Raw genomic sequence first — 24,701 nt, 5'->3', positions numbered from 1 at the left:
GGACGTTCTAGCCACTGTGATAAGAAAAGAAAAAAAATTCAATTGAAAAGGAAGAAATAGCCAATCCCTGCGTGAAGATAATATGATTATCTACCTAGAAAATTCTAAAGAATCTCCAAAAAGAAAAAAAAGAAAATCCAGAACCAAGAAGTGAGTTCAACAATGTCTCAGGACGTAGATCAACACACAGAAAAAATCAGTCACATAATTTATATACTAACAATGAACAAGTGGAAACCAAAAGTTAAAATTCTATACCATTTACAATCTCACCAAAGAAAATGAAATAATATAGACTTAAAATGTGTACAGGACCGGTATGCTGAAAATTACAAATGCTTATGAAGAAATCAAAGATGAAAACAAATGTGCTGTGTTCATGAATGGGAAAACTTCCGTAGTGAAGATGTCCGTTCTCTCCAAATTGATTTATAGATTTTTTATAGACAAAAGCAAGCTTATTGTAAAATTTATGTGAAAGTCACAGGCCCTAGAGTAACTGAAATAATTTAACAAACAAAAATAAAGTAAGAAGCAATACTCTATCCAATATGATGGCTTAATAAATCGCTACATGCCGGGCGCGGTGGCTCAAGCCTGTAATCCCAGCACTTTGGGAGGCCGAGATGGGCAGATCACGAGGTCAGGAGATCGAGACCATCCTGGCTAACACGTTGAAACCCCGTCTCTACTAAAAAAAATACAAAAAACTAGCCGGGCGATGTGGCGGGCGCCTGTAGTCCCAGCTACTCCGGAGGCTGAGGCAGGAGAATGGCGTAAACCCGGGAGGTGGAGCTTGCAGTGAGCTAAGATCCGGCCATTGCACTCCAGCCTGGGCGATAGAGCGAGACTCCGTCTCAAAAAAAAAAAAAAAAAAAATCGCTACAGTAATCAAAGCTGTGTGGTATTGATGGAGAGGCAGACGTGTAGATCAATGGAACAGGATAGAGAACCCAGAAATAGACTGATATAAATATGCTCAACTTATTTTTTGACAAAGGTACAAATGCAATTTGATGGAAGCCGTTTCAATAATGGTAAGAGCAATTTGATATCCATAGGAAAAAAAATAAATCTTCACCTAAGTCTCGTGCCTTATTAACTTGAGATGGGTCATAGACCCAAATGTAAAATGTAAAACTGTAAAAATTTTAGAAAAAAAACCCAGAAAAGAATATCTGGGGTCTAGGGCGGGGTAACGAGTTTTTAGTTAGACCTAACAGAAAAGTACAATCCATAAAGGGAAAAATTGGTAAGTCGAACTTCTTTATAATTAAAAACCTCTGGCTCTATAATACAAGTGGAAATAAAACATTACATGAGAATAACAGTAATAAGGCATGTGGGGGATTGATCTGAGGTCATTGTATTCATTGAGAGGAAACTTTCTAATGTTCATTAATTCAGTCTTTTTAACCAGCAAGTTAAAATACAAAGACAAAGAACTAAAACTGTCATTATTTGTAGATGCTGACGGTATATATAGAAAACCCAAAGGATAAGTTTTTAGAATTAATAAATAATTTTAGCAAAGTTGGATATAAGGCCAATATAGAAATAACAATTGCATTGTTGTACAGTTGGAACAAACATACATTTAAAAATTTAAAATGATACCATATGCAAAACCATCGAAAACAGAAATCAAATACCAAGGAATAAATCTAACAAAATGTGTGCTGGAGGTCTGCACGAAAACCACAATGCCTAAATGAACAAGATGTATCATGTTGTCAGATTAGAAAATTTAGTTTAGTAAAGATGTTAACTATCCCCACATTGATCTTAGATTCGATATAACCAATCACAGCCAAAATGTCAACAGGATTGTTAGAGGGACTTGAACTACCATGCCAAGCCATAAACATTATTAATCGAAAGGAATATGTTTTCTAAACTTATTTAAAAAGGTGTTTTGCTCTACCAGCCCAAGGCAAAAGTAGGGAACGGCAGATTCGGATTTATCCGATTACCCTCCATGACTTAAAGAGATTCGAGGCTTTTGCTCTACCAGCCCAAGGCAAAAGTAGGAAACGGCAGATTCAGATTTATCCGATTACCCTCCATGACTTAAAGAGATTCGAGGCTTTTCTACACATGGTGAAAGTTTTTCTTGGGAGTTCAGGTTGACCTTATGATGGCCAAACTTTAAAAGTGGCACACAAATTAGACACAAAAATCCAAGAGCCATATATAAAAGAATGGCATCAAACCTAGATGACAATAGAAACTAAGATAATATTTAGACATGTTTAAGTCACATTTTTATAAATTAAACATTATCCTGTTGTTCCATGACTAATATTTGTCTAAGCATATATTTAGTGTTTTGTTTGAGAGTTTAGAGTTAATCCGTCTCCAAGACCTTTAATTAGTCAGGGATCAAAACACTACATTTTTTGTTCCTTCACAGGACAAACAAATAATAATAATAGCTCCATGAATAAGGCAATGAGAAGTCTATTTTTCCTTTCCATTGTGAAACCCCATCCTATTGCACCAAACCCCATATTGGTGCAATTATGCCAAAAAGACTGATTTAGATGAAATAAATTGACCACATTGCTTTGCTGTCTCCTACATTTTGACTTGTAAAGTATTTTATTCTGTGAATAAAACAGCAAGAATGACTCAATGTGGGTAATTATACAATCATCGGGTATTTCCATTTCATCACTATTGCTTTAAGGTAGCAAGTATGTCAGGTTAAATCTCTCCAAAATTGGCCACTTTTGTGTTTTTCTGGCTTCTAATACTTTTTTGTGTATGCAATAACTGAGTATGTAATAAGTATCTATATATGTATTAAAACATGTTATTTGGAAAAGAAAAACTACCTGGGGGCAAAAACACAGTTTACTGGCTTATCTCTCCAAAGCAGTTACCTCTTTAATCTTTCCATTACTGATTTATTAAACTGAATTAATTGCTCTCAATAGATTTATAATTTGTAAATCTATTAATTTATAGTTTATAAATCTATTGATTTACAAATAAATAGATAAATCTATAAATCTATAAATCTATTGATTGATTTATAAATAATGAGAACAAATTAATTCATTTAACTGGTATAGTATGGGTTACAATTACAACCTATAGAAACAATTTGAAAATGAAAAAAGGGTGGGAGAAAAGGATTTATATTTGTGGAAAATCAAAAGGGCTGTTACACTTACCCCAGAAATTGAAATAGTGAAATTCCTTTTAATCATTTGGGCAATTAATTTTTGACAGTTTTCTGTTTCAATTTAATAAGTCAGAAAAGATGTTTGGCAATGTTTGGTATAAGATGATTCCCAGCTTTTCAAGACCAATTATTTAGTGCCCTCTATTGCTGTCCTATTGATCAGCTATTTTAATTTAAGCCCTAATTATTAAAGGTTTAAGTATAATTTTATTTATAATTGTAGCTACCATAATGTGTTGCCACTTAAAGTTTATTTAAAGTGGGTGCCATGTGTGCTTAGCCTTTTCCAGGTGTGTCCAAGAATATTCTGAACTGTCACACACACGCATATGTGCACACACATACAGTGACGAGATGGAACTTCTATATTTTGGATAGAAAAACATCATCGGATATGTAGAAATATCAATCAATTGATGAAAATTTGCAGAAAGATATTCCCTGGATATTTCACATTCTGTTTGACAGGCCAGAAGACTCTCTCAGGAGGTGAAATAAAAAAACGTAATTATTAGACTGACTCTTGGACACAAGCCACATCAATCTCTTCATTCCTTGCACTACTACTGTTGTCTATTTTTCTTTACCAGTTGTCTTAGCCTGTTCAAGTAGTGATAACAGAATATCATAGACTAGGTGGCTTTTAAACAACAAACATTTGTTTCTCACAGTTCCGGAGGCTGGGGGTGCTGCAGATTTGGTGTCTGGTGAGGGCCCACTCTGGTGCATACGCAGATGTGAGGTGTGTTCTTGCTATATTCTCACGTGTTAGAAGGGGTCAAGGGCATTCTCTGGGGTCTCTATTATAAAGGCACTGGTCCCTGTGTAAAGGCAGAACCCTCTTGACTTAATCACTTTTAAAGGCTCCACCTTCAAATACCATTACCTTGGGGGTTGAATTTCAACATACAAATTTTGTGGGGATATAAACGTTCAGTGTCTAGCACCAGTAAACCATTAACCTTAGATAATTTGCCTTTTGAAAATAATTTTCTTTTTTTGGTCCTTTTTAGAGACAGCATCTAGATCTGCTGCCCAGGCTGGAGGGCACTGGCATGATCCTACATCACTAAAGCCCCAATTTCCTAGACTCAAGTGATCCTTCCACCTCAATCTTCCTAGTAGCTAAGAGTACAAGTGTGCGTCACCACGCCCAGCTAATTAAAAAAAAAAATTCGTAGAGGTGGGTCTTGCTATGTTGCCCAGGCAGGTCTCAAACTCCTGATCTTGAGCAACCCTCCTGCCTCAGCTTCCCAAACAGCTGCCTGGGATTGCAGGCATGAGCCACTGCACTTGGTCAAAAATATTTTTTCAATTAATTTCTTTTAAAAGTTTTCTTCTTTTATAAAAGACAACTCTTCCATGAGTAGGAAAATCCTTTATTGATTAACACCTTTCATATAGAAGTTTAATTCTGTTTTTCTCAAAGAGGAAAAAAAACTTACTTTATTTTTGTATTTAATACTGAAATAATACTGAATTACTGCCAGATAACCACACTTACAAAGTAGCTACCTAAGTTATTAACATGAATCGTGAGGATAAAATTATATTAGAAATAAATGTGTATTGATGTCTTCAACTTAACTATATGTATAATAGAACATTAATCATCTTCACAGGCCGGGCGCAGTGGCTTATGCCTGTAATCCCAGCACTTTGGGAGGCCAAGGTGGGTGGATCACGAGGTCAGGAGATCGAGACCATTCTGGACAACACGGTGAAACCCCGTCTCTACTAAAAATACAAAAATTAGCCAGACGTGGTGGCTGGCGCCTGTAGTCCCAGCTACTCAGGAGACTGAGGCAGGAGAATCGCTTGAACCCGGGAGGTGGAGTTTGCAGTGAGCCGAGATGGCGCCACTGTAGGCCAGCCTGAGAGACAGTGTGAGACTCCATTTCAAAAAAAAAAAAAAAAAAAAAAGAAAAATCATCGTCATGATAAGTATTTTATTTTCTGATGTGTCTTCTAAATACTTCTAAAATGATTTAAGGCAAATTTTCTAAAGTATAGTTAATTACAAAAGCATTTGAACTCATTATTTGGAAATTTTGTTATACATAAGTTTGAAAGGATACTAGAAATTAGCCACACATGTTAATAAAAAGCTGTTCTGCCTCTGACTGTGTTGGACTTTATGGTTCATCACAATTCTGTACAAACATTTCACCATATTGTAAGTCATCCAACTTCACCTTTCCACCACCATCTCCACTTTCTATTTAATTCCTGAGGCTGCTCCTATGTAGGTCGGTGGGGAAAGGAACATCAGGCAGCCTCTGGTGGCAGGAACTGTGATAATCTGGAAATATTGCTCAGGCACTGGGCCATGAGATAGGCATTTGGCATGAACGCACATGACCAGATCGAGATAGCCATGTAACCAGCATAAGAGAAAACACCCGGCCAGGTGACAGGTATAGGATGTGTTGGGATTAAGGCTGACTGGATCTTTTTGAATTACATTTACATGCCTTACTATATAACTTCTTACATTGTTTACAGAAAAATGTAAACAATTTTTGATATGGTAGAATGAACATACGGTAGAGTATGTAAACATATTTTTGATATGGTAGAATCAACATTTTGTGGAATTAAAAATTCCTCATGATGATTTTATACTTTAATTTTTTTCCTAGAGGCTGAATGATTTCATTCACATTTTAGGCTTGCTTTCTTTTTAAAGATTAAGCTGTTTCATTTCTAAACTTCTGTGCTTTCCAAGAATGGGGCTACCAAACCATAAATTAATGTTATTAAATGTTCCTTTTTACTTAAGCATTTTTGTACCTAGTTCTATAATTTATGTTATTCAGCTTAAGACAGGGCCCAGGGTTTGCCATGAAACATGCTGCTTCTATAGAAATCTGTGTTATACCCGATACAGTTTCTGGAAAAAATTCCAGTGAAATTAGTTATTTCTGGGATAGCCTCGATTTTTTTTTGAGATTGTCCTCTTAAAATTGACTGCAATAAAGATAATTTATTAAGAATGCTGTCGGTAATTTAAAAGTAATTTTAATTAAAATCTAATTTTCTTTGGTAGTTGATGTTTGATAACAGCCTCCTTGTAAAGATTTTTATCCAATGAACTTTTATACTCATAAAGATCTGTACATTTCAATTGCCAAAAAATCTTGTTTTTTTGGAATTTTCTTGTAAGGTGTTTTAAGCATGTGCTTTAAGCATAAACAAAGTAAAAATGTGTTTTTATTCTTATTAATGGCCAGTTTTACAAACATTGAATTCCTTAGACCCTTCTGTAATCAACAACACTGACCTCTGTACTTGCTCACCACTCACTTAGTGCCAATTATTAATTGAGGTGATATTAGGTGTTGAAGATACTATCGTAAAAACACATAGCTTAGTGTGGTATGTATGCATGTATACAAATGACTGCAAGTGAGTGAAAAAAGTGACAATGGTTGTGTGATGAGAATACCATAGGGTCCAAGCAAGGCATGATAAAATGTGCCTTGGTGAGTCAAGGGAGATGTTACAAAGGAACTGAAGTTTAGAAGTAAAGGAGAAATGCCGGACAGAAGAGTGGTGAAATTTCTAGGCTACAAAAACATCACAAGCAAAGCTACAATTACAGAAATGGAATCATTTTTGTCAGTCCATGGTGGCTGTGGGTAAGTTACAAGTAGGAGATTAGTTGGTAATTACCTGGGGAGACTAGATCACAGAAAGTTTTCTCTAAGTATGGGAAATTGAGATTTTATTCTTTAGCTACTGAGAAATAATGGAAGGATTATAAGCAAGGAAAGTTCAGATTGTAAAACGAGAGAACTCATTTTTGCAGTCAGCTGTAGGAATCATTAGCGGTGGTGGGGGGTGGGGTGTGCCTGGGATGTGCCTGAAGTCGAAGTAACCTATTAGAAGGCTAAGGAGTTAGGAGAGGTGATTAGCTTCTCAGTTAGGGCAGTACAGGTCAAGGGGAAGAAGAAGGCAAAGTCTCTCAAAAATGTTTAGAGGAACATCACATGGGAGGGGAAATCTTCCAAAGTTTTATTTTAGGAAACAAGATGCACATTGATACCATAACAGCAGATATTTGATATATTGAAATGGTGATAAAACAGCGTGCTTTGCGGAAGAGAAAGACAAATAATGGTTTCATTAAGCATATCCTTGAGTTTGAGAAGGCTTTGTATGATCCTCTTTCTGTAGACCAAAAAAAAAAAAAAAAAAAAGGGAATCTGGTCTTTAGGATGTATCTAAAGACAAATATTTGGTGTGGTTTTCACCATCTAGGGGAAAACTGGAGGGAGAAGGAAAAAAGTCCAGAAAATGGATAAAAACAGTATTTAAGCAACATTTGATAAAGTATCCCCCAAAAGACTAAGAAGGTATTGTGAGGTAAGGGAAAAATCAGTGGAATCATTTCATTTCAAGAAATCGTATCAAGAATGGTGAGGTAATCTGTAGAATTAGATATCAAAAACAAGTGAAGAAAATTTATACACCTCTATGGAGAAGACTCCAATGCCTGAGCCAACTGTCAAGGTTCATCTTATATTTTACATCATTGGGAGGGAAATAAAGAGAAATAATTCTCAAAATTAATTCAACTACCACATAAATGAGAAGAAGCTTGCTGTTAACCACAGTTTTTTTAGTTTCCTCTATTTGCTAAACATTTTATTATGTGGACAAAAAAAATTAAAAAGGATGTAACTTTCTTTCTTTCTTTTTTTTTTTGAAAGGGAGTCTCACTAACCTCACCCGGCTAGTTTTTTGCATTTTTTAGTAGAGACGGGGTTTCACCGTGTTAGCCAGGATGGTCTCGATCTCCTGACCTCGTGATCCACCCGTCTCGGCCTCCCAAAGTGCTGGGATTACAGGCTTGAGCCACCGCGCCCGGCCGGATGTAACTTTCAAAAATGGTTCTTACTCTTAGAAAGATAATTCTGGTTCAACATAAATATGTACCTAAAACAAGGAAAAAGTGTAAAAATCATATAAATAAATACATAATCATAAAACAGTGCTAAGTAAACTATGGCTCTTAATATTTTTTGATTAAACATTCAGGCCAATAGAGAAAACAATTTAGTGAGTAAGGTTTCTTGAGTAATTGGAAGTACTATAGCAGAGCAATTCCAGTGTGGAAGTGTTCATGTTGGAGATGCATCTTCAACAAGAGTGTGATTTGCCCTCACTAAGAAACAAGATCAAGTGTTATTCAAGGGTGATGCCTAACAAGCACAAACCTTAGCTTTATGTTTATAGGCAAAATAGGTGATTATGATAGGAACCTGATCAGTGTAAAGATTGGATTACTGTAATCCACATTAGAATATGCTTTCAAGAAAGAGTCTGCCATTTTTAAATGGGTAAATATGGTTTCCCTTGGTGCTATGCATCTCTGTTTCTCTTTGCTTCTTTCATGAAATAAGTCTAATTTTCTTTTATTTGGACTACATGTGGCCATGTTTTTTTAACAAACAAAAAATAGCATGTCGTGTATGTATTCTCAGTTATATGCAATGGAATCTATTGCTGTTGCTTGATGTTTTAGTTTCAGAAATTTTTATGGAGTATGTTGCTTTAGTTAGAGAATCTATTCTTATATTATGCTGTAAATTGAAACCTTATGGGTTACCACCTGTGAAAATAGGTCTGTATCTTTTTGAAAATCTGTCCTTAGAATTGGATATGCTGTATTGTACTTAATATTCCTTATCAGGATAGGAGCTTTACCAGTTGCCTCTATGAGGGGTTGAAGGGAAGGCAAGGTCTTTCTGAAAAGCAGTTATGACACAGACACGTCAGAAATGGTGGAGCACGTATTTTACCATAAGGTCTGGTTAGTTAATTTAAAATTATTTATGTGAATTCATTCAAAGAGGGACTAAAACACTTTAGTTTGTAACTCCTGATTGATTTCTCCTCCTTAATGTTCAAATGAATATCGCATGTAAGCAGAGACATTATAATCTGTGGCATCTCTCAGTTTCTTTATTGTTCTTTTTATGTATTATTAAAATATGGCACTTGGAATAAAAACCTAGATAGATGAATGGCATAGTAGTTCCATTTTAAGCTCCAAACATAACATTGGAATTCCAATAGCACATCTTTATATTTTGATGTTTCAAAGCTTTTTAAGTTACACAAATCTTATGACGTGCACTATCTTTGGCTGTTTAAATTGTAAAAATGAGTCACTGACACTTAAACTGTATGTGAAGAAAATCTTTGTTTCTGAAACCATTGATGTAGACCTACATATTTAAGTCTGTGTTCTTTTCAGATTTCAAGAAAGAATGCTATAATATAGATACAAAGAAATAGTTGGAAAAATCTATTAAAAATGAAGATGTGGCCGAGAACGGTGGCTCACGCCTGTAATCCCAGCACTTTGAGAGGCCGAGGCAGGTGGATCACGAGGTCAGGAGATGGAGACCATCCTGGCTAACGCGGTGAAACCCCGTCTTTACTAAAAATACAAAAAAAAAAAAAAAAGCCGGGCATGGTGGTGGGTTCCTATAGTCCCAGCTACTCGGGAGGCTGAGGCAGGAGAATGGCGTGAACCCGGGAGGTGGAGGTTGCAGTGAGCCGAGATCGTGCCGCTGCACTCCAGCCTGGGCACAGAGCGAGATTCTGTCTCAAAAAAAAAAAAAAAAAAAAAAAAAAAAAAAAGATGTTCAGAAGTTAAAATAACAGATGTGGACATAAAAAAAAAGTTCTGAAGTATATTCTTCATCTCAAAGTAGAAGCTCTTTTTCATCAAGGAGAACCTAGTTTCATTTTTAAATGAAAGTAGAGATGAAACCCCGTCTCTACAAACAAAACAAAACAAAACCAAAAATGAACTGGGCCTGGTGACGCTGGCTTGTAGTCCCAGTTACTTAGAAGGCTGAGGTGGAAGGATCCCTTGAGCCCTGGAGGTTGGGGGACTGCAGTGAACCAAGATCATTCCACCGCACTTCAGCTTGGGTTACAGAGAAGAGACTTTGTCTTAAAAAAAAAAAAAAAAAAAAAGAGAGACTTTGCTGCTGTTGTTTAATCTTTTTTTTTTTTTTTTTTTTTTTTTTGAGGCGGAGTCTCGCTCTGTCGCCCAGGCTGGAGTGCAATGGCCAGATCTCAGCTCACTGCAAGCTCCGCCTCCCGGGTTTACGCCATTCTCCTGCCTCAGCCTCCCGTGTAGCTGGGACTACAGGCGCCGCCACCACGCCCGGCTAATTTTTTGTATTTTTAGTAGAGACGGGGTTTCACTGTGTTAGCCAGGATGGTCTCGATCTCCTGACCTCGTGATCCGCCCGTCTCGGCCTCCCAAAGTGCTGGGATTACAGGCTTGAGCCACCGCGCCCGGCCTGTTGTTTAATCTTGAGTGATGAAGTCACATAGCCAAAGCCTGCAGAGTTGTGTTTATACTAATATTGTTTTTATATCTTTTCATATTGCTTATAGAAAGGATTTAAACCAAGTAGGAAGATAATTTTTGTGATACCTGGCAAGTCTAGTCATAAAAGTGGGAAATTCATTAGATAAAAACATAACTTTTTATAATCATTTATACAGTACCAAAAAAAGCAGTAAAATTTTAAAGAAATAAATATTATGAGGTTGTAAAAGAGTATACATATAAAAAAAGGCTCAAATTATGCTTTTGGTAGTCTATTTTTTTGAATAAATTAATGCATTGGTCCTATTCAATATTGCATTTCAATATGATAGTAGAGTTAAGACATATGCTTTTTGCATGTGCCTGGGTGTTAAGTTTGTAAATACAACCAGCAAGAAAATCAGTCATTTCACAACAGATACAGGTGTAGAAAGGACTTTTCTGTTCTCTTTTCTGTCAGTGAAAAGGCTTCCAAGATTCTATTTATCTCTCAATCTTAGGTGAAGAGTACAATTTTATGAAGAGGGATCCTGGAGAAGTAAACTCTCTGGAAGAAAGTTATGATTTTGACAGTACCATGCACTATGCCAGGATCACCTTCTCAAGGTTGGAGTCTTGTGTTATATTTTGACTATTAATTCCTTTCCTCCATGTGGCTCTTCACAAAGATATATTTGAGATTAGAAGTATAACCACTTTCAAATATTGTTGCCTCACTGCAGAAATAAAGTAGAAAAATAGTTGATTAAAATTTATTGCCTTTGGAAGGTCGAGGCAGGTGGATCACCTGAGGTCAGGAGTTTGAGACCAGCCTGACTAACATGGTGAAACCCCTTCTGTACTAAAAATACAAAAATTAGCCAGGCGTGGTGGCGCACGCCTGTAATCCCAGCTACTTGGGAGGCTGAGGCAGGAGACTCACTTGAAACCGGGAGGCAGAGGTTGCAGTGAACCAAGACCATTGCACTCCAGCCTAGGCAACAGAGTGAGACTCCAGTTAAAAAAAAATTATTGCCAACAACAAGCATTTAAAAGGCATTTTAAAAACATATTTTTACATTTTCTACCAATTACATAAATTTAATGTGACAACTAAGATGGCATGAATTAAACATTTTTATATTCCTAAATCATTAAAAAGCCCAATTAAAAGGATTACCAAACCATTCAGCATGATAAGTTGGCTTATTTATGAAAATTAGACATTTTTAAGTTAAATTAAATAGGTTATTCAGCTGTTCAGCTGGAATGTCACACTCTATGTGACCTGTGCTTTATACTGTGCATTTTTTATTGCTCAAATACCACTTGTGCTCAAAAACTGATATTATTAAAGGAATTGTCGAACATGTTAGAAAGACATTTTACTTCGTATAATTTAGAATTATATTTCACCATTCCTCAACTTTAAAATTCTTTTATTAATGACTGAATGCTATTTTTAAACAATCCAACAATTTGGGTTTTTATTTACTTCATTCTAAAGACAAATCCATCAATCCAATAGTTCCCAGGTAATGAATTTGGAAATGAAACCATTAGACTCATCCCTTTTTCCATTTATGCCCAGTTTACACTCACATGTCCATTTCAACTCATTCTTTTGCCCACTTGTGTCCATTTCACAGTTCATTAACATCTATTTCTAAAGGCAGGGTCACAAAGAAGAGAAAATACTTCAAATGCGTTCCCCTGTTTTTATAAAAATTTCTTAGTAAAAAATAGAGAAAGATGAGTAAATGAGCCCTTAATACTTGGACACATTTTAAAATTATCCATTTTTACCAAACCAAACTGTCTTATTAAAAAAACAGGGTAACTGTATTTTAAAAATATTGTCTTCAAAAGTATATTATAAATATATATGCACATATGTATTTATTTGTTCAATTATATTAACTATCCAAATGCTTATTGTTTCTGTTTTTTAGAAGGACACAGTTTATTCAACAGAAGGCATAAAAATTAGAATTCTGTCTCCCAGAATATGACTTAATTCCTCTGTTTTTCAGCTGTTCACCAATAAAACAATACTGGGGCTATTCTTTTTTTGTGTGTGAGACGGAGTCTCGCTTTGTCACCAGGCTGAGTGCAGTGGCACAATCTCGGCTCACTGCAATGTCCACCTCCCAGGTTCAAGCAATTCTCCTGCCTCAGCCTCCCGAGTAGCTGGGACTACAGACTCGTGCCACCATGCCCAGCTGATTTTTGTATTTTTAGTAGGGATGCGGTTTCACCACGTTGGTCAGGATAATCTCTATCTCTTGACCTTGTGATTTGCCTGCCTTAGCCTCTCAAATGCTGGGATTACAGGCATAAGCCACTGCGTCCGGCTAGGACTATTCTTAACGTAGAATAACTCTAGCACATTAGCCATCTCCACAGGGCATTGAAGGATAACTGAAGTCCAGGGCCAAGAACACTCAGGGAGGTCAGGTGCCTAAAAGTACTAAGGGGCTTTTAAAAATCTAAAACCAAGTATACTTCAGTATCTTAATGTTTGCAAATAACTACAAAATAGCATTAGAAAAAATGAGCTCACACACACACACACATATATAACCCATCATAATAAATAAATATTGAAATCTATTATTTACACTCAATTTTATGTTTTCTTCTGTTAGACTACTTTAAGACTGGAATGTTTTTAGTCAAATATTCACGAGTGTGAAATCCTTCATTTCTCCCTAGTCTGAAAGGAGAGCTTTCAGAGATGTGATTCTTTTTGGATGTCTCCTGAAGTTTTGATTTGCAGTAAAAGCAAACAGGAACCATCCACCAAGTTAGGAAACAGCTATGTCCTTATGGGTTTATCTGTGACCCTGGTATCAGCAGTCATCTTCCAAATCTGAGACACTAAATCAGCTGTCTTGATTGTTCTTTTGCCACTTGTCAATAAGTCCTTCTCAAATTCTTCAGTAATTTTGCCTTTAAAAATATTTTTCAAGAGCCCGGAATCATTGAGAAGTTCTTCCATGTCCTCATCTTTGTATCAGAACACGCTTCCCTTTTCGTTATCTCATTCATGTTTTTCTTTTTCTTTTTTGGCCTTCTGCTTTGACCAAGCTTTATTTTTTAAATGAATTTTCTTCTCCCTTCATTTTCTGTTTTTCTCTTTTCTTTGTTGCTCCAGTAATTTCTGCCTCTGCTTTTCTCTAATTTTATCTTTAAGTGAGATAGCGTCTGTATTAATGTCCACAGGCACAAAATCTGGAAACTGCTTTCCTCTCAATTCTGACATCTTGGGCATTTTCAGCAGGGAAAAACCTCGAGCAAGACTTGCAAAATCAAGATTATTTAATCTGAAAATCAGGTTGCACTCCTGCTTTGCATAAACCGGGACATAGGACATAAAAGCTTTCATGCCCTTTTCAAACATAGCTCTTTCTCCCAGGATCATGGACTTGAATTTTGGCAGAAGGTCAGCTGTGTTTTTCTAGAGTTCATCTCCGCCAGGGGGCGTTTCTGGTTAATTGCAAGGAAATTGATGTATGACTCTTCCATGGGCAGGAGGAACACCAGAGCTCTGCCTCTGTAGCTAATGCGGGCTGTGTGGCCACAGCCCTGCACAAAGGCACTTGCATTGTTGGGGCGATTGTACTGCAAAACCCAATTTACTTCAGGAATATTGATTCCTGGGCCACCACATCAGTGCACACTAAAATCCCACTTTGCAATTTGCGGAACCCCATGAAGATCGTATTTCATCTTCCCATGAATGCACACAATCTTCACACTCTTCATCAGCACCTCCAGAGCCTTCCTGTAGTATTCCACACAGGTGCAGGTGCTGAAGAAGACCAGGTGTTGCTCTTGCTTATGACTGTGAAGAAAATGTAGCAGCTGGTTAAATTTCTCATGTGCCTTGCATACTATGTAGTAGTTATCCAGGCGAGAGTGGTCTGGTCACTGCTGGTTGCCACACCCTTCTCCTTCACTGAGACTGGACAGGGTTCTGGAGGCCCACTCTCCCCAAGTTCTCCAATTCCGGCTTCTGAGTGGCAGAGAAAAGGCCTGTTCTCCTCTGCTTTGGCAAAAACTCCAGGATGGTATTTACGCTTGCCTCAAATCTCATGTCCAGAAGTCTGTCTGCCTCATCCAACACCAGGACATGCAGGGATCACCCACAGCTGGCCAGATACAAGCCTTCTGCCTTCCTTCAGAACCTGTCCTCAAGTGGCCTGGAATGGCCACAGTGATGTTCCCACCTTGTTGTTTAAACTCTTAAATTTGGAACAGAGGATGTCCTGGAAAGCAGAGGAGAATCATTTATTTTTTATTTTATTTTATTTTAATTATTTTATTTTTTTGAGATGGAGTTTCACTCTTGTCACTCAGGCTGAAGTGTAATGGCACAATCTCAGCTCACTGCAACCTCCACCTCCCAGGTTCAAGTGATTCTCCGTTTCGGCCTCCTGAGCAGCTGGGATTATGGGCTTCCGCCACCACGCCCAGCTAATTTTTGTATTTTCAGTAGAGATGGGGTTTCGCCATGTTGGCCAGGCTGGTCTTGAACTCCTGACCTCAGGTGATCTGCCTGCCTTGGCCTCCCAAAGTGCTGGGATTACAGGCGTGAGCCAATGCATCTTGCCTAGAATCATTTATTCTGTCTGTCCTTCATAGATGATAAACCAAAGTTTTAAATAGATGTTTCCCCTTATCCTGCCCTCTTTTCCATGTTCAATTTCTCATTTCCTGGTAAGCACATCTGCTCTGGCTGCCTGCGGTCCACTTCCCCACACATGACATTGTCTTGCCTGCCAGTCAGCCTTGACCTACTCTCTCCTAAGCTTTCAAAATGATATGATTCATTTTTCATAAATAAACTTAACATTTCCACATCATCATATCTACCAGTTAGAAGGATAGTAGTCTGATTGCTTCAGTTCACATGTTTTTGGTCTTTAAATAAGCTGTTTATTAACTTATATTTAAATGGCTTCTTCCAGGGAAAGAAAAATTTGACATACTTCTCTCTCTGCTCCTCCCCCTGAAGTATTTGAAGTTTCTTTTTTTAAGTGTGGAAAGAATGCAAAACATAAAATTTACCGTCTTAGTCATCTTCGGCATACAGTTTGGTGGCATCGAGCACAGTCACATTGTTGGGCAACTGTCACCACCATTCTTTCACAGATCCTTCTCATCTTCCCAACCTGAAATTCTGTACCCATTAAACATGAACTCGTCATTCCTTCCTCCTCCAGCCCTGGCAAACATTGTTGCATTCTGTATCCCTATGAAATGGATGACTCTAGGTAATGCTTAGAAGTGGGATCATGCAATATGTGTCCTTTCGTGTCTGGCTTATTTCACTTTGCATGATGTCCTCAGGGTTCATCCATGTAGCAGTGTGTGTCACAACGTCATTCCCTTTTAAGCCTGGATAATATGCCATTGTATGGATAGACCACATTGCATATCCATTCATTCCTCAGCGAACACTTGGGTTGTTCCCACCTTTGGTCTATTGTGAATAAGTCTTCTGTGAACATGTATGCAGAAATATTAAAAATGATTCATAAAAGATAATTGATTCAACCAATACTTCCTGAGCTTTGCTGTGGGGCAGACACATTGCCAGTAGCCACAATAAACAAGACTGCAGACACAGGCAGCTGCCTCCTGGAGCTCAGAGCTTAAAAGGAAGAGAGACTCAATATGGTGAGGTAACTGTCAGGACTGGAGAAACAGGGTCTCCACGAGCACATGGGCTGGAGCCTGCCCACCTCCCAAAAAATAAAAGGCCCCAGAAAAGTTGTGTGACTTGGTATCTGGGCTCTGAAAAGTCAATTTGGACAAGGTTGTGGGAGCAGGCAGGAGAGGGCAGAGCAGATGGCAGAGACCAGAGGCATCTGAGTCAGAGGACTAAATTTGGGGGTGCAGCCACCCAGGTTGAGGCACATGCAGGAGCCAGAGCAGATGAGGCCAGCCCTGTGAAGCTGTTAACATCTTGGGCTTATCTTAAAATAGTAGGAAGTCACTGAAACATTTCAAGTAGGGAAGTGACAGGATCTGGTCTGCACTGTACACGAACAGCCTGTCTGTGGTGTGAGTGCATTGGACTGCATGAAGGCAAAAGTTCAGACAGGAAGTGACTGTTCACAGCCAAGCCATCAAGGACAGAGGCCTGAGCTCATTGGATAACAGGGAAGGAGATAAGGCACAGCTGGGGGGTTACTGAGCCCAGGAAGTGAGAGAAAAGGTGGCATCGAGGAAAGAAAGCCACATGCTTTTTATAACAAACAGTTAATTATATTTATATAACCAGTGAATATATATATAAATATATGTATTTATATATAATTACATAAACATGTGTTGATATATAATTTACATATAAATATAATTTAAATATAGTTATGTTTATACAACCAGTGCATATATATATATATAAATTATATTTATATAACCAGTGAATTATAGGATAAGTAGAGGTGCAGCAAAATATTGATGCTGTTGAGTGGGGTCTGGTGTTCACGTTCCGTTCTTCTCCAAGGATCTGGGGATATCTTGGTCTTGGTATGGTCACATCTTTCTTCGTCAGCCTGATTTGCTGCAACCTGCTAGACCTTCTGGATGACCCACATCCAAAAAGCTACCATTTTCAGAGTACAATCTATGCCCCGTGAGCCTCAAAAAAGCCTGTTATGAGTTGAATTGTGTCCCCCCAAAATTCATGTATGGAAGCCCTAATTCCTAATATGACTATTTGAAGATAGGGCCCATAAGGAGGTATAAAGGTTAAATAAGGTTGTAAGCGTGGGACCTTAATCTGATCGGACTGGAGTCTTTATAAGAAGGGGAAGAGACGCAAGAGATCTCTTTCTCTGCATGTGTACAAAGAAGAGGCCACCTGAGCAAGAAGGCAGCCATCAACAAGCCAGGAAGAGAGCCCTCCCCGGAAACCAACGCTGACGGCACTTCAATCTCAGACTTCCAGCCTCCAGAACTACGAGAAAATGCATTTCCATTGTTTAAGCCACCCAGTCTGTGGTATTCGGTATGGAAGCCCAGGCAAGCTAATGCACGACCGTAAGAGGTAGGTATTATCATCTCCATTGATAGATGAGGAAACTGAGGCTCAGAGAGATTGACTTGACTAAGATCCACAGATGGTAAGCCGCTCATCCGCTGCCCTGCAGTGGAGGCTTCCTTGTAACAAGCCTTTTGTTTTTGCAGAGAATTTTCTGGGCATATCTTTGAAGAACCATGACTTTACTAACTCTATTTCTAAAGCTCTAGCTGTGACTCTGCCTTACAGCCTGCTGTGCAGATCCACACAACAATGTAACTGCAGGGCCTGCTCTGCAAGATCACCCAGAGCAGGCTTCCCAGTCTCAGAGATGCAGAAATGTGCTGTACTTTCTCTGTCTTCCTGAAGTAGTGAGGAGTTTTATGATAAGCCAGCTATATACTTTTCAACTGGAAAAGAGTGACTTTGTGGCTAGATGGGATTTCACATGAGTTCCCTGCTTCCTAAGTGAAGCAAGTGCTTCCTTCTGTGACTGTGATGCTGCAAGGTGCACAGAGGAGCCTTGCTGCAAGGTTTCCAGTCACCTTCCTGTAAGTGCCTTGAGTTCCCAAGTGCCTGGCTGTAAGTCCAGTTAAACATGAACCCTACTGAAGCAAGTTTTGAAGTTGTAGTTTGAACCAGATGAACTTATGATTTTTGTAGGTAAGAAATGACCAAATATCAGCAATTTCATGTGAATCAACCTAATGTAGTTGGCCCTTTAACCCTGCCCCCTCCGTCTCATTCTGTCCTCTCAGGCCGCCCTCAGATCACCCCAGATCCCTGGCTTCCTCCTCCGACCCTCCCTGGCAGGGTCGCCATGATGGACGGGAATGGATGCCTGGGAGAGAAGTCCACAAAGGAAGAGAGAGGAAATGGTCAGAGAGGTAGGAGGATAGTGTCGGGGTCCAGAACACATTACCCCAACGTGTGGCCGCTTGGCCTGCTGAATATTTTACACGAGAGGAAATCAGAAAACAACAGGAGCAGGAAGGTCACTCTCTGACCCTTTCTCCCCTGAAGCATGGTCAGAAAGGAATTCTCTGACTTGCCTTGCCTGAAAGTAGGTCGGGAGACCCTCATTCCAGAGAGGTCTTGACTCCATCCCCGCACCGCCTTCTTCCCTGCTGGCCTCATCAAAGCCTCTGCTCGAGGAGGGCTCCATATCCATCTTTAGCAGCTCAGGGTGAATTTATTCCCCAGTCTCTAAGGGCATTTTCCTGTGAAGCTTTGTTCTCTATCACATAAGAGGAGAGGGATGTTTAGAGGAGCTGGGGGAGGAGACCCCAGGGGATTTCCTTGTCCCCACAGATGCATCTCTTTGTGAAGCAAAACACACGCAAAGCACCCGGCAGTGCCCAGCATGCAGTCAGTGCTCATGAAGTGTTGGTTCCCTCTCTGCCCACTGCAGTTGGAACAAACAGCACACAGGGTGCCAGGATTCAGCTTGATGAAGAAAAGCGTAGCCCACATTGCTGCTCTTGGGCCTTGTCCTCCGTGTTGCAGCTCAAAGTTAAGGACAGCTCAGGTACCGGCATTGCTTGTGCTACGGATAGGCCAGCACATCCTGTGCCCAGTGGTCCCCAGAAATGCTATTGCCTGGTGACACTCTGCATCTCCAGTTCATCTCCCCGTGCCTCTCCAAAGCCCACTCTACTTCCCTCCCCTCCCAATCCACCTGGAGCTCCCACCTCTCATCTTTCCTTCCCACTGCGGGGCAGGTGGCGATCTGCAGGCATCCCCGAGAGAGAACTGCCCTTACCCTGCCTGAGATCCTCAAAGCCAGGGGCACTGATCCGGCTCTTGGCACTGACAGGATGGACTAGGATCTTTCCCTGATGCCCTCAGGGGTCTGAGGATAAAGTGTGTCAGGCATGCAGGGTCTATAGGAAGCAAGACAGAGGGAGGCACTGAGCTGAGCACAGATAGGAAAAGGAAGAGCTCATGGCCCAGAGCTAAAGAAGACATGACCCAGTGACCAGAAGACCCTGTCCCAGTGGGAAAGGCACATCTTAGTGTGGAAGGGTGTGGAGCTCAGTAGGGATTTAGACTCAGCAAGGATTCAGGCTCATTGCCCTCTTCTCAGGAGAGCAAAATCCTCTAGGTGAGGTTTCCCCTCTGTGTCTTTAATCCAGGGAGCAGGTGTCAGAATCAAGGACACCATCAAGATAGGATGACAGGAACATCTGAGATGTGCCAAATTTTCAAAGGCCTAGCTGTCACAGCTGGGGGCAGATGGGGGACAGTCTTCTCATGGGTCCACCCTGCCCTATCTGGCACAGCCTAGGACTCTTCGGTCAAAGCTGGCTGTTTCCACCCTCATAGCAATGTCTCTTCTGTTGCCTCTGAGTTAGGCAGGGCGTATGTAATACAAACTTCATAGAAAGGGAAACTGAGGAATGGGGTGGGCTGAGTGACTTGGGCCAGAGGATAAGTGCCTTGGGGTCAGGACTCAGATCTCCTTGGATCCAACAGCAGATGTCTTCTCCCACATGGAACTCTCTCCCTAATCTTAACACTTCCATGGCTCCATGGTTTAATCGGCCATCACAGGAGGATGAAGCCACAGAAATTGCATGCATGTTCACATGTGTGTATGTGTACATATTTGTGCATGCATGTACGTGTGTGTGCGCATGAGTAATGTGTGCATGTGTGCTGAGCAAGGCGGGGGAGGGTTGGCAGTTCCTGATGATTTTCTCCATCTTGAACATTGTGGTGCTTTTCCTGGGAGATCCAGACAACCATGGTGTGTCAGCAGGAGGGGTCTCAGGACAAAACCTATGAAGTGAAGATGAACAATGACACAGGCCTGCATTGAGCCCAGCCTCCTCCCCACAGAGATATGAGCTCTGTTGCCCTCTTCCCAGGTTGGCCTCAGTGTGGGAATGGGTTTGGGGAGGCAGGGCCAGGTCTCTGAGATCCCACCTCCGGCTGATTTGCAGGAGGAGAGGAGATCACAGAGAAAAATCTGTACAGCCCATCTCTCTCTCTCTCTCTCTCTCTCTTTTTCTCTCTCTCTCTGTGTGTGTCTCTCTTATACACACACACACACACACACACACACACACACACACACACACACAGAGCCCTTTTTTGTTTGGCCTTTTCACCAGGAGCACTTCTAAACATTGCCTCTTAAATCTTTTAGGCTGTAACCAACAGACATAAATCTATTTTCTGGTGAGACTCAGTGCACACATACAGATGTTGACAGTTAAACAATGTTTCAAGACAGTACTTATAATAAAACTGCCCAGAAGAGGGCACTGGTGGCAAATCTAGGCCTGAGTTTTTGTCCTTGCTGGAATTTTTTGAAGTATTTTAGCTACAGATCTAGATTCGTTAGAAAGTTGTGACATCCACTTGGTCAGTTATAATGGGCCCTTAAAAGAATAGCATAGCATAGGATAGCATAGCATAGCGTATCAAAATAGAAACCATCAGAGTGCATCAAATTTTACAAAGGTAAGTACTGTGTTGTGCAAGACTTGCTTAATTGCCAATATCTCTATGTATCTAGGGGATCTCTTTGTGAAACATCTTTATGACTGTGGGTGGCATTCACAGCAGTTTGAGACACACAGTTTCAGAAGCTTTTCTGAAAGGACTTTAGAGTGAGAAAGGACTAGCCTTGTAGGCTTTTGAAGACAGGAGAGGTGTGGCTGGAGGTGGTGGGAGGGGGCACCAGGCCCCTCTCCCTGGGGAGTGTGGGGAACAGCAACCAGGCCAGCACAGCATGTGGCTTCCAGGGGTCCCAGTGCTTTCTTCTTGGGAACTGGTGGGAGGATTAGCAGAGATGCCTCCTTTTCCTCTGGCATAGAGAGAAGAATCTAGCGAGTAAGGAAAAACATGGAAATATCCCAACCAGTGACTCTTGACAGATCACTCAACCTTCCTGTGCCTTTGTGTCCCCGCCAGAAAATGGGGCGGTGGGGGTGACAGAACTACTTTTCTAACTCAATGAAACATAGCCACCATAAAACCAAGATAAATAATCTGATATTCCTTATGAGATGCTGTTCTCTACATTGATTATTAGAGAGTACAAATTAATACATGACCACCTACCTTAGAAATCAGAAAAGCCTATATTTAACATATTTTCATCCTTCTGGAGTTCTTGGTCTCTCAGGGACTCTGCTGTGTCATGAAGAACCTGCTTTCTATCCTCAGGGAGATCCCACAAACTAGGAAACCAGAAGGGTCTCAGAAGAGGAAGATAATACAGACAGTTTCTCACTAATCTCCCCCAGAATGGTACAACCCTGAGGGGTACAGGCTTCAGAGAAGGTTGAGAACAGGGTGACCTTAATGGGTACCATGCACAAGATCAAACAAACAGAATTGTGCTCTGCAAGAGTGGGGGTGATATGCAAAAGAAAAAAATATAATAGGGAGGCCTTACCTGGCTGAGAATGAGAATAAGGCTTGCAGGCATAAACACGTGTGGTCTTTGCACAAACAGCCTTCCTGCACACCTGTAAATACTCCAAGTCTCTGTACTGTGCCAGGAACAGGTGTGAAGTCACCCTCACAGGTGTGGGGTGGCACCATGGATCAGCGAGACCGTGGTCTTGTCTGGAAAATGGGGTTGGAGTGCAATAGTGCTTCTTGGACTGCAGGCTGAACCAGTAGGGATTGTGAATTGTGAATTGATTTTTAAAAAAAAATAGAAGAGACTAAAGTAGAGTAGGACTCACCAGGGTGCAATACATGCACCTAAGGTAAATAAAGGGCATGAAGTTTCATTTCATTAGGTGCGTCTGTACATGATGAGGATGTGTCAGATCTATGTCGTATTGAGTCAAGGCCTAGAAACCATAGAGTAGATGCCCACTGGGGTCCCTTTTAGCCCTGCTGTTCACCTACTGAGTGATTATAGGATGCTTGTAGGCAGTTGCTTATGCGCTCCTGCTGATGAGGCAGGTGTCAGGGAACACAGAAATCAGGGGCCTGAGAAGACCTCTTTAAAGCCCCAGGGGAGTCCAATAGTTGCTCACAGAGGCTGGGCTAATTTTGTTTTTTAAAGAAGACAAGGCTCTGGGGTAAATACCAGCACAGAGAGGACTGGGGAGGGTGAAGGCAGGCAAACAAGGGGCATATTATGACTCCCTCTGTGTATTTTCCTATTTCATGGAAGAATGTGTTCAGCTCACTACCCACAGTGACCAGTGTGTGGAGCAGCTGACGTCTCAAGGATTTACTGTGGGAAAATGAGAAAAGGGCGCTTTTCACCTGTTGGTGTTTTTCCAGCCGTATCAGCCTACCTCGCGGGATGTGAGTGTGTGTGCCACCCTGTCCCCCGTCTACTGATGTTCCTCCCCTTGTGCTGCCCAGGTGCCATGTGACACAGGCTCCTGTGCAAAGGCAGATGGGAAAGCCCTAACCTCACTCACAGGGCAGCCCTCAGTCACCCAAGTCCAGGTTCTTCAGCAGCCACAATTTTAGGAGTTTGTAGGGAAAGATATGAGGGAAAGAAGTGTCCTACAACTGTCAGGGATGGGGCACCTTTCTCTGTCCCTAAGCACATCTTCCTCTTCCTGCTGCCTCCCCAGCCCCAGCTCCCTTTCCTCCCCACAGCCTGGTGAGAGGGATGGTGCACTGAAGGAAGTCCAATGGGCAGATGCTTACACAGCTTCTTTGTGAAGCCAGTTTTAGTTTTAACGTAATTCATTAATTTATTTTTATGACAAAGCAATGAAACATTTCTTTGTGAAGCCAGATATCAACGTAACAGGTAAATGGGTTTCTGCCACATCTCCACATTGTTGGGCGGATGCTTGCACACCCCCCACCACACACTCTTAAGGCCCAAGGTTGAGTTCTAGATGAGGGAATTTCCTGCTACTGGAAGGGCAGGCACTGTGTAGACAACCATGGAGAGAGAGAGCCAGAGTGACTTCCTTGTGTAGAAAAGTGACTTCCTTGGGGGGAAGAAAACCCAGAAATAATACAAAGTCAACATATGAAACTAAATTCAATATTTATATGCTAGTGATAAATAACTGGAAATTTAAAATTTTGCAAAAATTCCATTTATAATACCTCTGAAAAATGAAATTTTTAGGTATATAAGAATCTGTATTCTGAAAACCAAAAATGCAATAAACAAAATCAAAGAAGGCCCAAACAAATGAAGAGATATATTCATGAATGGGAAGACTCAATGTAGTAAAAATTTTAATTCTTCCAAAATTGATCTATTCCTTTAAAGCAAATCCACCAAAATCTCAGCACAGGATATTCTGTCTATATAGACAAACTGATTCCTAAATTTATATGCAAAGGTAAAAATAAAGAGATGAATTCAGTAGGAGGAGTTGTGCTACACAATTTTAAGTTCTACTCTGATGTTAGAGGAGTCATGACAGTGTGTTTTTTGGGGAAGGACTGGATATAGAGACCAGTGGAACAGAATACAAAGTCCAGAAGTGGATCTACACAAACACAGCCAAGTGATTTCTAACAAATGCAACTCAATAGAGAAAGGAGAATCTTTCACCAAATGCTATGGGAACAATGGCATTTTCATGTGCAAAATTTGAACCTCAACTTAAAATTCCTATCTTATATCAAAATTAATTTCAGTGGATCACAGATTTAAATTTAACATGGAAAGCTATTGAACTTTTAGAAGAAAATAGGTGAAAGTTTCAACACCTAGTTCTTAGACATGACACAAAAAAATTCATGGAAGGAAAAACTGGTAATGTGGACTTCCAAAAAATTTAGGACTCTTGCTCTGTGAAGAATCCTATTAAGAGGACAAAAAGAAATGCTACAGACTGAGTGAAAACATCTTCAAACTATATAACAAAGGACTTATAAATAGAATCTATGAAAACCTCTCCAAACTCAACACATTTTAAAACACTGTCCCATGAGAAAATGGTCAAAAGACATGAAAAGACATTTCACCAAGGAAAGAATGTGATCAGCAAATATGCATATATAAATATGATCAGAATCATTAGCCATTAAGGAAATGCAAATTAAAACCACAATGGGCTACCACTATGCCTGTTAGAATGGATAAGATAAAAAATGACACAAAATGTTAGCAAGAACGCAAAGAAACTGGATGTCTCATACATCGTGGGCATGACTAGAACACGGTATAGTCACTCTGAAAA

The 24,701-nt window shown here is 40.2% G+C and overlaps 1 protein-coding gene and 1 pseudogene across 1 annotated transcript in view; one reads left to right on the top strand and one right to left on the bottom strand.

Annotated features, from left to right (window-relative positions):
• The window catches only part of MAGOHB (mago homolog B, exon junction complex subunit), a 1,022,454-nt gene that overhangs the window by 30,183 nt on the left and 967,570 nt on the right, over positions 1-24,701 (top strand). The window lies entirely within an intron of this gene.
• Positions 12,424-18,736, bottom strand: LOC126931556 (ATP-dependent RNA helicase DDX55-like; annotated as a pseudogene).

Source organism: Macaca thibetana, chromosome 11 (assembly GCF_024542745.1).
Source record: "Macaca thibetana thibetana isolate TM-01 chromosome 11, ASM2454274v1, whole genome shotgun sequence".
Taxonomy (NCBI): domain Eukaryota; kingdom Metazoa; phylum Chordata; class Mammalia; order Primates; family Cercopithecidae; genus Macaca; species Macaca thibetana.
This window is presented reverse-complemented; position numbering and strand designations above follow the sequence as displayed.